Source organism: Propithecus coquereli, unplaced genomic scaffold, assembly GCF_000956105.1.
Source record: "Propithecus coquereli isolate 6110/MARCELLA unplaced genomic scaffold, Pcoq_1.0 Scaffold341, whole genome shotgun sequence".
NCBI classification, from domain to species: Eukaryota; Metazoa; Chordata; class Mammalia; order Primates; family Indriidae; genus Propithecus; species Propithecus coquereli.
In genome coordinates, this window is record NW_012149075.1 from 1,461,850 (window position 1) to 1,480,391 (window position 18,542).

Sequence of the window (18,542 nt, forward strand, 5' to 3'; positions counted from 1 at the left end):
GGCGTGAGCCACCGCACTCAGCCTTTATCTGTCTTTTAATGCCAATTTTATATGTTCTGTTCAAGACTCTGAGTGATACGAATTAAGCTAAACCCAGTTAATATGTAGCAACTACTTACTGGAACTATAAAGAGAAAGCAAGTATTACACATCATTACTCTACTTAAAATCCTGTAAAAGTCCTGGTTGCTCTCAGGATAAAGCCCAAATTCCCCATATGGCATACAAAGCCCCTCATGATCTGGCCCTGACTACCTCTTCAGCCTTGTCTTCAAAGTATGCATCAGCTCTACATTCTTGCATTCTCTCTTACCTCTGGGCCTTTACTAGCTTGATTCCTTCTCATTTGTTCAGATCTCACCTTAGACAATGTGTCCTTCTGGAAGCTTCTGAAGCGCCTTCTTCCTGAAACCCCAGGCCAGATCAGGACGTCTCTCTTGCTTTCATAGTCTGCTATACGGATCCCATCACAGCACTTATCACACTCTACCTAAGTTTTATTTACTCATTTTATCCCTCCAATTTGTTTTTTTATTCACCACTGTATTCTCAGTACTCAGCAGGGAGCCTCGCACATAATAAATGCTTAATATTTGATAAATGAATGGCTGAATGAGCCTCCTAATTATTAAATAGCTGGTCAGCTCTTTGGCACTGACCATTAACAGAAAATATTAAAAGTAATGTCAATGACCTAATTATGGATTACAAAAGAGGAAACAGTTGGCAAGAGTGAATATAGATAGCATAGAATATCAGGTCCTGTGGCAATGCTCTGAATGATCTCATCCCAAGCCCTGTGCTACTTGCACAGTGTCTCAATCAATACTTTTCCCATGGCCTGTTGGATAATTCCCCTTCTGGCTTACAGGTCTATGCCATGTAAATGGAACATAAATACTGAAAAACCACATCACTCGCAAGCTGTCCAGCTCTAGTTATTGGACCCAAGTGCTGGAGAAGAAGCAGAAAATACTTAAGCATATTCCCCCATTCCTTAGAATGGGAATTCAAGCCAAAAGGTAGCCAAAGATCATTTAGTCCTCCGGTTTTCAAACTGGACTCAGCAAATCTCCTTGGGGTCATACAGGTGAAAGAGAGCAGGGGAGAGGTTGTGAGTAGGCTGAGCTCCAGGATCCTCCTCTCACTTAGTCAACCAAAACAAGTGATTTTAGCTTCTTACCATATTGGGCATCCCCTATAAGACTACATTGAAGAAAGAGTTCTTTAGCTTTTATTTAAAATAAAACCACCTATCTCACCCAATCCTCTTATTTAAAAAATGAGGAAACAGACTCAGAAGTAAATACTGTGATTTCGTCAGCAGTTTAGCAAAGCCAAGGACTTCGGTCTCCCAACTATCTGTCCAGAATTCTTCCCATTGTGTAAATTCACCTCCCTATAAATGCTTAAGCATTTCTTACAAAGTGAGGAGTTCTGAGCACTACTCTATACACAAACCAATAATGGCAAAACAGTATAAACGAACAAATAAGTACAACTACAAATTGAGCACTGCTATATTTCAGGCAATATATTAAGTACCTTATATATATGCTTTCTCCAGGAATCCCAGATCCACCGTTTACTTCGTATGTTCTTAAACAAACTACTTCTCTGAGGTTTTCTCATCCACACAAAGATAACATAATAATCCTCAGCATGTAAAGTGCTTAGCATAGTGCCTTGCACATAAGTCACAACAAACAGTAAGTACTACTATTATTCTATTCAACCTTCAAAATAACCTTATGGAACAGGGACTCTAAACCTTGCCCAAGCTAACACAGCTAGTAAGAAGGATAGTCAGACAGTGAATCCAGGTCTAGTTCCAAAGTTCATATTCTTTTAAAATGCTGCACTGTTTGGCTGCGTTCCTGTTGTTCTCTGTGCCTCGGTTCCTTCCTCTGAAAAAATAAAAGAATGTCATCCCAACCTACCTTATAAGGTAGATAAGGTAAGGTAAGGTCATCCTTACCTACCTTATAGCAACACTATGCAATAAAGTCAGCAGAAGCACTTTGCAAAGTTTTACCAGGCAGAATCCTCCTAAAAATAGTGATTCACTAAGATCATCCCTTTTACCCATGGTAAACAAGGATATGGATTGGAAATGGGTTAGGATGTCACTTATCTCTGACCTTTTAGGCCCTAAGCATAGCCAGAGAAAGAAATGCTTTGCTACCTCCCCAATCATCTGAAAAGGGAAAGGATAGATGCCTCTCTTCCTAGTTCCTCCCTCATTCTGTTAAGTATGTTTAGTCAGGCAAAACTCATTTCTTTAGTTTATGGACCACCTATGGAACATTTATGGAACATCTATGACATACACAGCATTTTGCCAAGATAATTAGAATATCTGACCCTTGCCTTTAAGTAATCAGACAGATGTAACCAATAAAAAACAATGATAAAGAAGCTTTCCCTGACCATCTTACATAATATAGCACCCACCCTTTTGCTCTCTTGTCTTCTTGCCCTGCTTTTTTTTTTTTTTCTTAGCACATTTTACCACCATGCATGTGCACTGGAAGCACAAAGTGATTAATTGTGCCTGAAGGTGGGGTTTGGGAAGGAAATGAACCTTAGAAAATCAGGGAAGTAAAAAGAGGGAAGGATAGTCCCATCTTTTAAAGCCAACTTGCCCCACATCAGTGTCTAGCTCAGTCCCAGTTCATATTAGAAAGATACAGCATCAATTGTCTCTCATTCAGGGTTCCTTTCTGTCAAAGTTCCTGAATCCAGTTCTAAGTGACACTATCCAGCATTTTGGAGGGTGGCTCTTCTTCCTGTCCTAGCAGATCAGGAAGGTCTGAAATAGAACATAATCAGGCCTGCCCTGCCCCTTCTCCCAACACAGCTTCCATGATTCACTTCCTATTCCCAACAGTCATTTAAAGAGGGGTCAGCAAACATTTTCTTTAAAGTTTGACAGTATACACATAAGTATACAATTTAGTTTGATAATAAGTATTTTAGGCTTTGTAGGATCTACAGGAAGGTCTCTGTTCCATCTGCTCAACTCTGACATTGCAGTGTGAAGCAGCCATATATAATCCTGTACACAAGCGAATGAACATGGCTATGTTTCAATTAAGTTTTATTTGCAAAAACAGGCAGTGGGCTTGTCTGTGGGCCAGAGTTTGCCAATCCCTGATCTAAAGCAAAATGGAAGAGCTACTTTTAAGCAGCTTCCTCCTAACCACTTCTAGTTACCAGTCTTAAAACTTTAGGCTGTTCACATCTCACCACCATTTCTTGAGTGCTTCTATTCAGTTGCTGGGCTTAAGTAATTTTTCCTAGAATCACAAATTCATATATTTTGGATACACAGACTCAGGGTTAGCAGCCCAGCTAGCATTTAGAGATTCTTCCAGTTGGAAAGGAAGTAGAGATCATCTGATCCAACCTCCCATTCAATGCAAAAGTTATCTAGCAAGTAGTCATTCAGTTCCTGTTCAAACACTTCTAATGACAGGAACAACACTCACTTCCTCCTTAGGTAATTCATTCCATCTTTGGACAGCTCTAAGGTAAAATACTCTACTTATTTTTCTTCTTGGCACATTTAACCACCAGATTACTTAGGAATCGTTTACTGTCTGACTTCTTTTTATCAGAATGTAAGATCCATGAAGTCAGAAACATGTTGTTTGCATTTGTAGTTGTTTTTTTACTGCTGTATGCCCAGCGCCTTGAACAGTGTCTAGTACATGAAGGGTATAAAATAATTGTTTATTGGAAGGAAGGGAGGGAGGGGCAAGCAAATAAAACAATACTGCATTTTGGGAACTTTAAGTAATTCAGCATGGCTGCCCTGAGAGGCACAAGGGGAAGAATAGGGTAAGTAACTAATAAGGTTTGAGTGGTAGATTTGAAGCCCCTGAAATCTCAAAACAAATGCAGAGGCTCAGGTTGTACTGTTTGAAGAACATTTACAATTCCCTTATCTCCCTTCTCCCCTTCCTTCCAAGCCTCCCCTATGCCATTCTGATGGTAAATATCTTTTAATACATCATCTTTTCTATGAAGCCTTTTCAAACTGTCCCTTCCCCCAACCCCCACCAATAAAATGCACCGTATTAAATTTTGTAGATGCTTCTATCACTGTACCCATGATACTTATTTTTGTATTTGTCATCCTGTACTGGGCTCTGAGCTCTGTGAGCAGGGACTGTGTTATCTTCATTTTTCTGTCCTGGGCACTGAATACAGTGACAGGGCAAGGTGAGAACCTTACAAATGTTTGGTAAATAGATGAAGGTAATAGTTTTCTTGTATTGTGTATTGGCCAAACTACATCAAGGGGTCTGTTTTCAGGTTTGGGCACTACATTCTAGGAAAGATACTTAGCCTTTTTGCCTAAGTTTGCAAATGTAAATGCCAAAGAAATGAGACCAATCATGTAGATGAGTTACAGGGACCTGATAGGACCACGGTTAAGAGGTGAGACCATGCCACACTTTTATGTGAAATCTCTTAAATGTAGCCAACTAATTCAAATTTTAAAAAAGAAGAAGAAATAAAAAGAACAACGCTGTGCAGACCCTCCAAAACACACGACATGCCTGCCAAGTGGATATGGGAAGCAAATTTGCAATGTGTATTGGACAAAGGGATTTAAGCAAGGGAATAATACAATCAGAACTGCAGTTTTGTTTTTTTTTTTGAGACAGAGTCTCACTCTTTTGCCTGGGCTAGAGTGAGTGCCGTGGCGTCAGCCTAGCTCACAGCAACCTCACACTTCTGGGCTCAAGCGATCCTTCTGCCTCAGCCTCCCGAGTAGCTGGGACTACAGGCATGCGCCACCATGCCCGGCTAGTTTTTTCTATATATTTTTAGTTGTCCGATTAATTTCTTTCTATTTTTAGTAGAGACGGGGTCTCGCTCTTGCTCAGGCTGGTTTCGAACTCCTGAGCTCAAACAATCCGCCCGCCTCGGCCTCCCAGAGAGCTAGGATTACAGGCGTGAGCCACCGCGCCCGGCCAGAACTGCAGTTTTTGAAAGACCATTGTAATAGGATAAACTAGGGTGCTATGAATAGTCAAGGGAACAGATGGGAAAAGGGTTTGAACCAGGGGTAGAGGGATAGAGTAGATTTGAAAGATAACCTGGTCTACCTAGTTTTAATAATGAAGTCTAAGATTTCATGAACTAATCTGGCAGCCACATTACCAATCTGTAGGTTCATACTGATTTTTTTTTCAAATAAACTCTTAAATCTAATTTTTAATAACCTAAATATGTGGCTTAATTCTTATTTCTTTTGCAGGCAGTATAGTGCGATTATTAAAGATTACAGACTCTGAAGCCAGACAGCCTAAGTTCAAACTCTACTTACTAGCTGTGTGAGCTTGGACAAGTCACTTGACTTCTCTATATTTCAATACCTACTTTATAGAGTTACAATAAGTGTAAATGAGTTAACACGCGAAGTGCTTAGACTAGTAGCTAGTCCATATTAAATGCCAAGTAAGTTTTAGCTTAAATTATTATTTATTATTTTTTGCATCTCAACTTCCTAGTTTCAATCCATTGTCTAAATATTCTTTACACATCGCCAGGCATACAGTCCCAGCTACTTAGGAGGCTGAAGAAGGAAGATCGTTTGAGCTCAATTCAAGGCCACCCTAGGCAACATAGCAAGACCTCAGCCCTCTAGAATGTCACTAAAAACAGATCCCTCCTTCTAGATAAACTTTGATCAGTACTACAATTCCTGACTGCAATTATTCAATCAGCTCCAAAGCCAAGTCAAAATTTTGTCTTGGGACCACATGAGAAAACGTTACCTAATTTTAGCACTTACAAAACATTACCTTTGTAGCATATTCCTAATCCTACAGTCTATGATCTGTTCAAAAACGAAATGCCCTTGATATATATTAAAGTGCTATGTGGTAATTATCTCTGGATAGTGTGATTTTTTTTTCTTTGTTTTTGCTTATCTCTATTCTCTAATATTTCTATAATGAACCTGTACTGATGTTATAGTTTAAATGAAATCAGGGCAAAGCTTAAAGGGAATTGTTATCAGTTAGCATGACTTATTATTAGTGAACACAAACTGGCTTCTAGGGGTCATTCTGTTGTTCTCATCCTTTGATCAGTCAATTTTAGAATTTTACCAGGGATCACTCAAACCCACATGATGCAGAGGTTAACTCCAAAATGATCAAACATCTCTACGGGGAGAATTAGAATTTGACCCTGCCTTCAAAATATGTCTAGAATCCATTGCTTTCTGGCTACCCACCACTACTACCCAGGTCCAAGCCACCATCATCCCTCCCCTAGACCACTGATTACTGCGAAAGCTTCCTAACTGGTCTCCCTGCTCCCAACCATTGCCCATCTTTCCCCACTCTCCATAGTCTGTTCTCCCACAGCAACCAGAGTGAGCCTTTTAAAACATCACTCAAATCAAGTCACTCCTCTGCTCTAAACTCTCTAGTGGCTCCCACCTCACTTAGAATAAAACGTACTCCAAAGGTGTCACCTGGCTGTAAGGCCCTACATGATCTGGGTCCCATCACTCTTACTTCCTACTGCTCTTTCCCTAGTACTCCACTCCAGCCACATTGGCCTCCTTGTGGGTCCTTATATATGGCAAGTCACACTCATACGTCAGGGATTTTATACCTGCTATTCCCTTTGCATGGGATGCTTTTCTCCCAGATATCTCCCTGGCTGGATTCCTCACTTCTTTTAGATCTTAGCTTAAAATATCACCTCATCAGAGGCTTTCTCTGATCACTTTATATTAATATAAAGGAACAATCCCTTAGCACCCCATCATTCTCTGTCACTTTACCCTACTTTTTTTTCTTCTTGACACCTATCACCTAGTGGATGTTATTTATCTATTTGCCTGTTTATTTGTTTACTCATATCTAGTTATTCATTTTTATCTGTTTCTACCTATTAGAATATAATCCTTAGAGCAAAGACTTTTTCTATTTTTGTTTAATGCTATATACTTAGCTCCAATTGTGCTAGGCATGTAGTAAGTGGTCAATTTCTGTCATCTGAACATCAGCCCCAGTATAGAGCAAAATATTCTATGTATAGTAAGTATGTGTAATAACTTTTATTGATGAAAATGATTATTTTTCCCAAAATTTCACCAAGTATATTAGAAAACATTGGTGCTTCAATAAAAAGAGACCAAATCCTGGGTGTCACTCACCCAACCAGAAATTAATTTCATAACCCAGTTCCTTGAGGTAGGAAAAGTGCTCCAGGAAAAGGACAGGACAAGAATCCTGAGCCAATTAACAGGGCAAGAGTTTGCCTTGAAGTTTCCCACTCCTTCAAGGAGAGTTCTATATTATCTCTAACTACACCCACTTCCTACGAAGGGTAGACATAAGAATGAGAGGTCTTGTTAAGATTTTTTTTGTAGGCCCAGTCATTCTATGACTAGAACCTATTTCCCAGACTCATTCTGAGCTACCCTATTGCTCTACTTCCCCAGAGAACCTTTCTCTAACTAGTATCCAGCTACCAATGGCAACCAAGACCACTAGGTCTCCTGGCCACTCACTGAGTTCTCACTTCTCTCTTCTATTTCATTAGTGCTCTCCTCTGCCTTAGCCAACAACAGCCAATAAAATATTAGCACACAAAATCCAGAAAGCACTAGGAAAAGGAGCTGGTTGTTGATCAAAATGTTTTTTGATTATTTTGCTTTGTTTTTTAAAGGTTAAATCAGTCACTGCTTCAACAAAAAGTAACTTTCTCAAAAGAGAAACATTATGGTGTAATGAAAATAACCCAGGTTTGAAACTTAGTTCTACCGTTAACTACCTGTGTGAACTTTGAGAAGTTATTTAACCTCATTTCCTTGTGACAATGATAACAGCACTTACTTCACAAGGTTGGCAGAAATTCAAGGGAGATAACATATGTCAAACAGGACTGTGCCTGACATAGAGTAAATATTCAGTAAATGATAGCTAAGCCTACTTCTTCAGGTTGTCGACTTCCTACAAGGATTTTTACTCATTAGGTTGAATGGTTGATTAAAGGAGAAAACATGTAAAGTGCTTAGCATAGTATTTAGTTCATAACAGGCCATCAACAAATACTGAATTTCCTCCCTCCCTTGCAGTGGTGGAAAAATTGTAGAGGCTTCCGAAACCACCCAATTCTATTGGTATGCCCAGGTTTCCCTCTACAACATACTTACCATTTAGGTAATTTAAGCTTCGGTCAATACTTCTGGCAGCTTCCCTTATGCTTGCTGTCTTGGAAACAGCCACTCAGTATCTTTCAATGGCAGTTGCCTCTTGATCTGGATAGAATATAAACAAAAAGGAGGAGATAAGCATGAATCACACCAAGACTCAGCTGACCCAAAGGCCTATCCCAAAGACTTTTATATACAATGCAGCATCAGAAAAGACAGAAGGTAAGATCTGAGTCTGAATCTTGACTCTGAAGGAAGCTGACTATGTCTCCGGGGAGATGAGAAAGAGTCTGGTTCTAAGACACTTCCCCTTTCCTATCAGACAACATGGTTCTAGGGTAGAATACATTGTCTTTACTTAAATTAACATACCTATACATTCCCCAACAGTCTAAAAATGTATATGACATCTTACAGCTAGGAAGCATCTCAAAAGTCAACTATAGGTTGAGTATCCCTAATCCGAAAATTGGAAATCCAAAATGCTCCAAAATCCAAAACATTTTGAGTGCCAACATGATACCACAAGTAGAAAAATCTACACTTGAACTCATGTGATGGGTTGCAGTCAAAATGCAGGTACACAATACTCAGTTTATTCATCAAAAAAATAAAATTATCTTCATGCTATGTGCATAAGATGTATATAAAACATAATGAATTTCGTGTTTAGACTTGGATCCCATCCCTGAGATATCTCATTATGTATAGGCAAATATTTCAAAATTATAAAAAACTCTGAAATCTGAAACACTTATGGTCCCAAGCATTTCAGATAAGGGATGTTCAACTTGTTGTTAAATGCCCTTGTGTTAAGGAAGGAAACTCAAGCTTGGAAAGGGTGAGTCACACCATTATGTAGGGGTAAAGCTGGGAATCTACTAAAAATAAGATGTTCTGGAAGATGGTTAAGAAAAAACAAACATCTGTGGAGTATCTACCATACCCCAGTCACTATGCTTTATGTTTTATATGAGACAATAACACAATAATGTTACCTCCACCTTACAGATAAAGAATCTAAGTTTCAAGAAGTGACTTGTCCAAGGTCCCACAGCTTGAATTTAAACTGAAGTCTGACTCAAAAGGCCCTTCATCACCATGCTCTCACTTTATTGCCTTCTAGACTTGGTCCTTAAAAGAGCCCTGAACCACCCAGTATCAATTAGAACTAAAAATAGAGCTTCTCTGTCTGCAAACTTACCCTCCAGTTTTGTAACAAGTAGCCTTCTACAGGAGAATGGAAAAGCCTACTATCCCATTGAATCTCACCCCTAAAATTATAGAAGAGTTACTAGACATGGAAGATCTGGGTCAAACTTCCTATGTATCCTAGTCTTAAGGAAGAATGAAAAGGTAGCTTCAAATTACCTTTGAAACAAAGAAGTATTAATATAAAAAAGGTTCTATACCAGGGACAGCACCCAAGGGATGGGTTAGGTGGGTATGGGGAAAGCCTTAGCTCCCCCCTCCACCCATTTTTTAAAAAGAATCAATGGAAGTAAAATAAATGTAGTTGCTATTCAAACAGCTTCAAGACAGGCCCACAGACCTGTTCTGCCCCACCACCACCTGTCTCCTTCCCCCTCCCCACCCACCACACACACACACACACACACACACACACACACACACACCCCTTCCTCTGCTTAGCCTAAAACCTCTCCCACATGAAAATTCTGAACTCTAAGAAATGGCACCATAAATCTAGTTTATCTCCACTAAGGTCTCTGTAGCCCTAACAGTGACAGCAGCATCCCTGCTGAAAGCTTCTGCCCCAGCACCTACCACTTTACTGCCAAATTTGCTGATATGTTACTAAGACCCAGGGTGCTTTTCTCTTCAAAACAGGATGGAATACACTGCCAAAGTCAAACAAACAGGAACTCCAGATGATCCTGATTTGTTTTCAACTGTCTACATACTTTCCTATTTCTAAGGGGAAGAAGCAAGCAGCAAGTGATTTCTTTCCTTTGCTTCCGAATGGCATTTACTCCTTGCATTTACTCCTTGCATCTTCAGCGTGCTGTCCCACTGTCCCCAGAAACAAAAGGATGTCTGTAAACATCCTCAAACTCTTTAGTGCTGCCCCTTCAGAGAGCTTTCCGCCATGACGGACCCACCCTCACCATTTCCCTCGTGTTTGTTTGTTTGTTTGTATGTATGTATGTATGTACGTACGTACGTATGTACTGACTGATTGCCAGAGTCTCACTTTGACATCCTGGCTAGAGTTCAGTGGCATCATCTTAGCTCACTGCAACCTCAAACTCCTGGGCTCAAGTGATCCTCCCTGCCTCAGCCTCCTAAGTAGCTGGGACTACAACAGGTGTGCCGTACCACCCCCAGCTAATTTTTGCTATTTTTGGTAGGCATGGGGTCTCATTCTTGTTCAAGCTGGTCTTGAACTCCTGAGCGCAAGCAATCCTCCCGCCTCAGCCTCCCACAGTGCTAGGATTACAGTCGTGAGCCACTGTGCCCGGCCCTCTTGTGCTTCTCTTGTTGTTACCATTGGTGATGAGAGTGGTGGTAGTATGTGTGTATGTGTCTGTCTGTCTGTCTAGAAGCAGAGATTGAAGGACCCTTACAGATCACGAAGAGTCCAACCATCTCATTTTCCAGAGGAGCAAGTAAGTTCCAGAGAGGAAGAAAGACTTGCCTAAGGTTACAAAACAAATTAAAGTGTACATGGTTCAGTCCCTTTATTCCCAAAACGCTTTGATAATGGATAAAAATGCTAGTAGGGAATTCTGCTTCCAGCATGACCCTCCCACAGATAACAACTATAAACTCTGAATAAAATACAAAAAGCAACCATCTGAAGTGAACAAAGGCTGACACATTTTGAAGAGAAATTGCAAAGTAAAAGAAGGGACTGGAATGTGATGAATTCCCCATTTTTAAAGCTCTGGCCGGAGGGTGGTCCAGCTGGAGTTCCAATTAAAAAACAAACCCGGGCAGGCACAGTGGCTCATGCCTGTAATCCTACATAGCAGTTTGGGAGGCAAAGGTGGGAGGATTGCCTGAGGCCAGGAGTTCAAGACCAGCCTGAGCAAGAGCAAGACCCTGAGACCCCACGTCTATGAAAATAGAAAAAATTACCCGGGCATGGTCACAGCACACCTATAGTCCCAGCTACTTGGGAGGCTGAGGCAGGAGAATTGCCTAAGCCCAGGAGTCTGAGGTTGCAGTGAGCTGTGATGACACCATGTGATGATGCCACTGAACTCTAGCCCAGGCAAAAGGTGACACCTGAGAATCAGATAAAAAAAAAAAAAAAACCCACAAAGACAAAAGAAACCCCAAACCCTACGCCTTCTGTCCTGAAAAGACAGAACCCAGAGCAGCCAGAGATGATGAAAAGAAGGAAGGAAGACAACCAGAGAAAGAGAGTCTCAGGTTCTATGTATAAATTCTGCCCACGTCTCTGGCTGAATCCTGAACCATGCAAGCACAGGGCAGAATCCAAAGACCTCAGCTAAGGAAAAAAGAACTGGAACTGAGATGCAGGTGCAACAGAGTTTGTGGTTTTGAGTCTGAGTTAACTGCCTGCTAAATTAAAAACATCAACTGAAACCAGAGCCTCTATAACATATCATATACAGTGTGCAGAATACAATTCCAACTTACATAAAGAACTATAAAAATTAAATCTATTTGCAAGGAAAAAGACAATCAGCAGAGGACAACTCCGATTTTGAAATTATCAGGCAAGGATATTAATGCAGCTATTATAACGAAGCTCAATGAGGTAAAATAATAATAAATATATGTACTCAAAATGAAGGAAAAAACAGTAAATCTCAGAAGAGAAATTGAAAACAAAATTTTTAAGTGAAAATTTTCTGCCAAGCATGGTGGCTCATGCCTGTAATCCCAGCACTTTGAGGGGCTGAGGAGGGAGGATTGTTGAGGCCAAGAGTTTGAGATCAGCCTGGACAACATAAATAGACCCCCATCTCTACCAAAAAATATATATATTTTTTTAATTAGCTGGGTGTGATGGTGCATGCCAGTAGTCCTAGTTATTCAGAAGGCTGAGGCAAGAGGAATCACTTGAGCCCAGGAATCCGAGGCTGTAGTGAGCTATGAGAGCACCACTGCACTCCAGCCTGGGTGACAAAGTGAGACCCTGTCTCAAAAAGAAAAAAGTGAAAATGCTTAAACAGAAATACAGTATCTGAAATTTAAAATTTGAAAGCTGGCATTCAAAGAACCACTGCCTGGCTTTGCTGTTTCCTTTTCTAACAAGTGGTCTATAACTGAGACTAGGCTTCTTTGTCCATGTTGGTGAGGTTTAGCAATAGAACCACAGGTCTAAAATCATTAGTTATTTGCCTGCTTTAAGTTGGCCAAATCAAGAGAACATGCTGGGTCCCTTTAACCCCAGGAGTCTGTGATTAGGATATCAAGGGGCCACAAGGATTACAGCAGATATGGCAAATGTAGTTAAATAGCAAGTCAGAACAATTATCCTAAGGAGGAAAAAACCAAAGAGCTTTTCATTACCTAATTTAATCTTCATGGTAACCCTAATCAGATAAACACCATTATGTTTACTTTATAAATGAGGAAGAAACAAAAGCTCAAAGTCACATAACTGGTAAGTGGTAAAGTGGATTCTCAGCCAGGTATTTCTGCTCAAAATTTTGCTTTCTACTCGCCATTATCCTTCCTCTCTAAGGAGTTATCTCTCAAATCTTACCCTTAGGAAAGCCAGACCTGACCCACAGTTAGAACGATGAATCTTACCCTTAGGAAAGCCAGTCCTGATCCACAGGCCAAACATCACAAATTCTACATGACGCTGGTGAGTAGTTTATTTGTTCATTCTTTCACTCATTCATTTATTCATTCTAATATTGACTGCTTATAGGGGGGCATCAAGCTCTGTGATAAGCACTGGGGATAAAACAGTGAGTAGAAACAGACTAAAATGCCTATCTTCATGGCATTTTAGTACAAGAGAAAAATACTGATTAAAAATATTATTAAATATAAATTATATAAAATACAATTACATAGAAATAGACTCACTGAGGGAGGTCTAGGAAGGCTCCCCTAGTGAGCATGCTCCAAGTAGAAGATGGAGCATGGTGAGTTTGAGGAACTAAAAGTGGATGTGTGTGGCCAAAGAATGAAGAACCAGCAGAAGCATGCAGTAAGATGAAGGTGGAGAGGTACGAAGAGAGCCACACTACACAGACCCTTTGAGGCCAAATTATGGATTTGGGTTTTTATTTAAAGAGCTATAGGAAGTCATTTATGTGTTAAATAGGGGTAAGATGAATATATTTCAAAAAGATCACTTTGGCTTCAGTATGTATAACAGGGGGAAAGAGGTGAGAATGATGCCAGGTAGGAGAATAGTTCTGCAGTCCAGGAGAGATGATGGCAGTAATAGCTAACAATAACAGACACGTACTATGTATAAGACATTGTTCTAAGAATAACAGACACATACTATGCACCAACAGACACTGTTCTAAGTACTTTAAATGAATAAATTTAATTCTTATAACAACCCTGTGAGACACTTTTATTCCTATCTTATACACGTGAAGACAAATAATTTAACTGAATTACACGTCCCCCTTCATGTTCTCATTTCCCTCATAATCAGTCCCTTGCAAGTATCTTTAATTCACTTGCCTCTCCCTTCATACTCAAAACATCAATCCTAGTTAAAACAAACTAGCAATCTCTCTAGTCCTACATCAAAGCGGCTAAGTGCCGGTAGAGAAAACAACCACACTGACTGGTATCATTTTAAATTTATCACCATAAATTTCAAATAGTTCCCCTGATGCCGACGGCAATCCTGCTACTTTTCCCCTAGTAGGTTCACTTTCCCGCTCTCTAAAACGACTCTCATATCTTTCTCTTCCTCAGCAACGTCCAGCCTCCATCAGCTGATGACTTTATCATCAAGAAGCAACATTCAGACCCTCATCTTCCTACCTCTAAACCTAATAACATGCCAGCATTCTGCTTTCCCTAGAGTTACAGTAAAGAATCTTTGTTGGTACATAAAGTACAATTTTTCGTATCTACTATGAATCCAGTTCCTTTTCATCTTCATATGCATTATTCCCACACACTCTTATGTCATTACTTTTCTTTTTTTATAGGCTTGTGCCTGTCACCATATACAAATATGCTCTAGAAGAGTGTTATTCAAAGTGTAGTCCGCAAAATAGGACTGGCTCACAAATTGTTACCATTGTAACTACAGAAATTTAGAGTAAGAATTGAGACATTTGTGTAGCAAGTTGACACGGATGCAACACCCAAGCATATCATAAGTGGACCCTTCTCAAACAGGGTCTAGACTAGTAAGGGTATTGAACTCACATAGTGAGTCACATGTGGAGTATGTACAAATCATACATTGTAGTATGACATGTAGGTCTCTTGAGAGATTAGAAAAAAATTAATTAGTCCTGCACCACAGATAGCTTGAGAAGCCCTCCACTAGACTAGCACTTCTCAAACTTCATACAAATCAGCTGGGTATCTCATTAAAATGAAGATTCTGATTCAGTAGGTCTGGGGCAGAGCCTGAGATTCTGTATTTCTAACAGGTTCCCAGGTTGATTCAGAGATCACATTTGGAAAGCAAGATTCTAGACTTTCCCATCTTAAAAAACAAAACAAGCAAAAAACCAAAAAGAAAAAACACTCTGTTGATCTCACACCTCCTTCTAGCTACTGCAGCTCCAATGTCTCTGTTCCTCTTTGCAGCAATACCTCTTCAAAGATTTATCTATATTCATTTCATTTTCTTACCTCTCATTATCTCAGTTCACTCCAATCAGCTTCTTCTATCCTCAACACCCCACTGAAACTGTTCATCAAGGCCAAAGGACTCAACACTGCCAACTTCTGTGGTCACTTCTTTGTCTCCACCTTATTCAACCTCTAAACAGCATTTAATACAAATTACTGCTCTTTCTGCACTAAAACACATTCTTCCTTGGCTCCAGGATATCATACTTTCCTGATTTTCCTATTCCATTGGCTGATCCTTCCCATTCTTTGCTGGCTTCTCCTCCTCTGCTCAATGACGGTCAGTCCTGGGACCCCTTTTCTTTATCTGTACCCTCTCTTCTTTGAGTAATCTCATCTAGTCTCAGGAATTTTAATATCAATGATGTCTAAATTTTTATCTCCAGTACTGACCTCTCTGAACTCCAAAGCACATCTAGCAGTTTACCTGATATCTCTACCTAGCTGTCTAACCAATATCACAATTTCATATATATATTCTTTTTTTTTTTTTTTTTTTTTTTTTAAGTCCCACTTTGTTGCCCGGGCTAGAGTGCCGTGGCGTCAGCCTAGCTCACAGCAACCTCAAACTCCTGGGCTCAAGGGATCCTTCTGCCTCAGCCTCCCGAGTAGCTGGGACTACAGGCACGCGCCACCATGCCTGGCTAATTTTTTCTATGTATTTTTAGTTGTCCAATTAATTTCTTTCTATTTTTAGTAGAGACGGGGTCTCGCTCTTGCTCAGGCTGGTTTCTAACTCCTGAGCTCAAACAATCCGCCCGCCTCGGCCTCCCAGAGAGCTAGGATTACAGGTGTGAGCCACCGCGCCCGGCTATATTCTTGATTTTATATATATTTCTTGATGGTATCCACCACCTTCCACCCTTTTCTCCCCAAACCCATTCCTCTTCGAATCTTTCCCCATCCACTACCATTCACCCAATTGTTCAGGTCAAATACCTGGAATCATCCCAGATTTTTCTTTCCCTCACATCCCACATGCAAATCAGCAAGTCCTATCAACTCTACTTCCCAAATTTCCTTGAGTCTGTCTCTCTGCTCTCCTATATCCCCTATCAGCACCCTAGTTAAGCTACTGGACTCTTACCCTAATACAGTAGCCTCCTTAAGCTTCCTTGCTACCAAGTGTCCCTATATGGACCATTCTCCACAGAGTGGATTAAATTTCTAAAAATTTAATCAGATTAAGACTCTATCCTGTTAAAACAGACAAAAAACCTCTAATGGCTTCCCATTGCACTCAGAATAATCCAAAGTCCTCACTATAGTGAGGCCTCCAAGGCCCCATAATATCTGGCCTCTACCTACCTACCTTTCCGATCTCATTTCTTACCAGTTCCTCTCCTCAGTCCTTCATACACACTGTGTTCATTCTGCCTTAGGAACTCTGCACTAGCTATTGCCTCTTTCCTTTGTACAGCTGGCTCCTTTGGGTCATTCAACAGTCAGCATAAATTGTACCACCTCAGTAAAGCCTTAGCCAACCAACATAAAGTAGCTCTCAACATCTATCATCCTGGTATATTACACTTAGCACTTAACCCTATCCAATATTTTCTGTTTGTTTATTGCTTATCTCTCTCCCCCTACTTCCACCCCCCACCTTCTGTCCAGCTCATCACTATATCCCCAATGCCTAGAACAGTGCCTGGCTGACAATAAATAGATGTGTCTATAGCCCAGAGGAGCGATCTGGGCTGAAGACATAAATTTATGAGTCATGAGCATAGGGGTGTGGTTACTAAAGCCAATGGGGTGGATTGCGATCACCCAGGGAGAGTGTCTACTATTTGAAGAGAGGAGGGCCTGGGAGAGTAGAACATTTAATAGCTGCAGGAAGGAGGATGACCCTGCAAAAACAACAGAGAAGTAGGAGGAAGAATATGTATTATGTCATGCAGTCAAGAGAAGGATGTTTCTGGAAGGAGGGAATGGTCAACAGTGTCAACAACGCAGAGAAAATTGAAGACTAAAAATGTCTACTGCATGTCAGCTTCATGAAGGGCGTTGGTAACCTTAGTAAGAGCTGTTACAGTGAAATAATAGGGGCAGAAGCCACGCTGGAGTGGGTAAAGTGAGTGGAGTGAAGCAGTGAACATAGATGGCTTTTTAGAAAAGTTTGCCTATGTGAAAGTGAAGGTGATAAAGAGAAGGTAGTTGAGGAGAGGCGCTTTTGTTGTTTTCGTTTAATGGGGGCACTACGCTAGCACTGTCATATGTACAAGCTGCAAGTCCTAGTAGGTACAAGTCACCCAAAGGTTTCAAACCTTTTTACCCTCACACTCAATTTAAAATGTGACTTCCCTCGAACTGATTCCTAAGTGCCCAGAGCATTAATTCCAGAAGTTTTTGTTTATAAATGCATCTCATTTCCCTTATTATATATAATGGAAGATAAAAATGCCCTTCTATATACTTTCTCTTGGTGCTGTCAGGAATAGAATACTGGGCTGTACATACTAGACAAACCATACAAATGGTTTTCTGCTGCCATTTTAAATTGAAGGTATATTTTGTGGGGTCGTTATCATTTCTACCCTCAGCAACAAGTTTCTTTCCATTTTATAGCTTCTAGAGAACTTCCTTTTGTCTCTATTCTACACTCTCTCTCCACCCTGCCTACTGTCCAGGCAATATCCTATAATGGAAAAGGCACACATGGTATTAAAAGTCAGAGGATCTGGGTTCCAACACTAATTCAGTCACATACACTGTGGGTGATTAAACTTCACCTCAGTTTCTTCAACTGTGTATAGAGATTATACCTAAACTTCATGGGACTGTTGTAAGGATTATGTGAAAATATACATTAAATGCCTAAGCACATAAGGCCTGGAATAAAATATATTCTACAAATATAAATTCAATTTTCTTCTCATCACCATTCTGATAAAGCCTTACATGTTTTTATTAGTTTCTCTTTCCCTCTGTGTAGGTGCATCAGGAAGCCCTTGGAAAAGGAACCTTGAGAAACTAACTTGCCTGGTTCCAGCAGAAATAATTTTAAAGTAGTACTAGGATGGGTGGGGCCCAAGGTGTAACCCAGCAGCATCTGAAAGGGAAGATGCTCAAGTTAGAATAATTAGGCTCCCTGCCAGTTCTCTGCCTGCCCCCATCCCACCACCCACGCCAAGTTCCTTCTTGTAGCTAGGACTGTGTCTTTCTTTTAGTGAGTCACGCTTGTCAATGTCTTCAGTATTAAAAACAAATGAAACAAAAACAGCACTCACACTCACACATCAGGTAGTACAATGGGTAGTGAGTTCTAGTCTTGTCTCCCTGATTTACTAGTTCTGTGACCTTTGCATAATTACTAAAGTTTCCTCATTTGTAAAACAGAAATGACAGTGTGTCTTGACTACGAGATTATAAGGACCTAACAAATTAATGTATGTGAAAGTACTTTGTGCGCTATAAAACATGGTTATTGTTATATTACAGGTACACAAAGCAGTTAGAGTCTACCTTTGGCCAGTTTAAGTGCTAAGTTTTACTTAGACAGTCCTCAGTTCTAGAATACTCTGTGATCCAAGGCTGCCTCTTTTTTTTTTTTTTTGAGACA

General features: G+C 40.3%; 1 protein-coding gene across 1 annotated transcript in view; it reads right to left on the reverse strand.

The window, feature by feature from the left end:
* The window catches only part of LUZP1 (leucine zipper protein 1), a 92,253-nt gene that overhangs the window by 20,802 nt on the left and 52,909 nt on the right, over window positions 1-18,542 (reverse strand). Inside the window, exon 2 of the mRNA XM_012650914.1 lies at window positions 8,192-8,296. The gene's annotated coding sequence lies outside the window, so the exon portion shown is untranslated. The remainder of the gene's footprint in view (window positions 1-8,191; window positions 8,297-18,542) is intronic.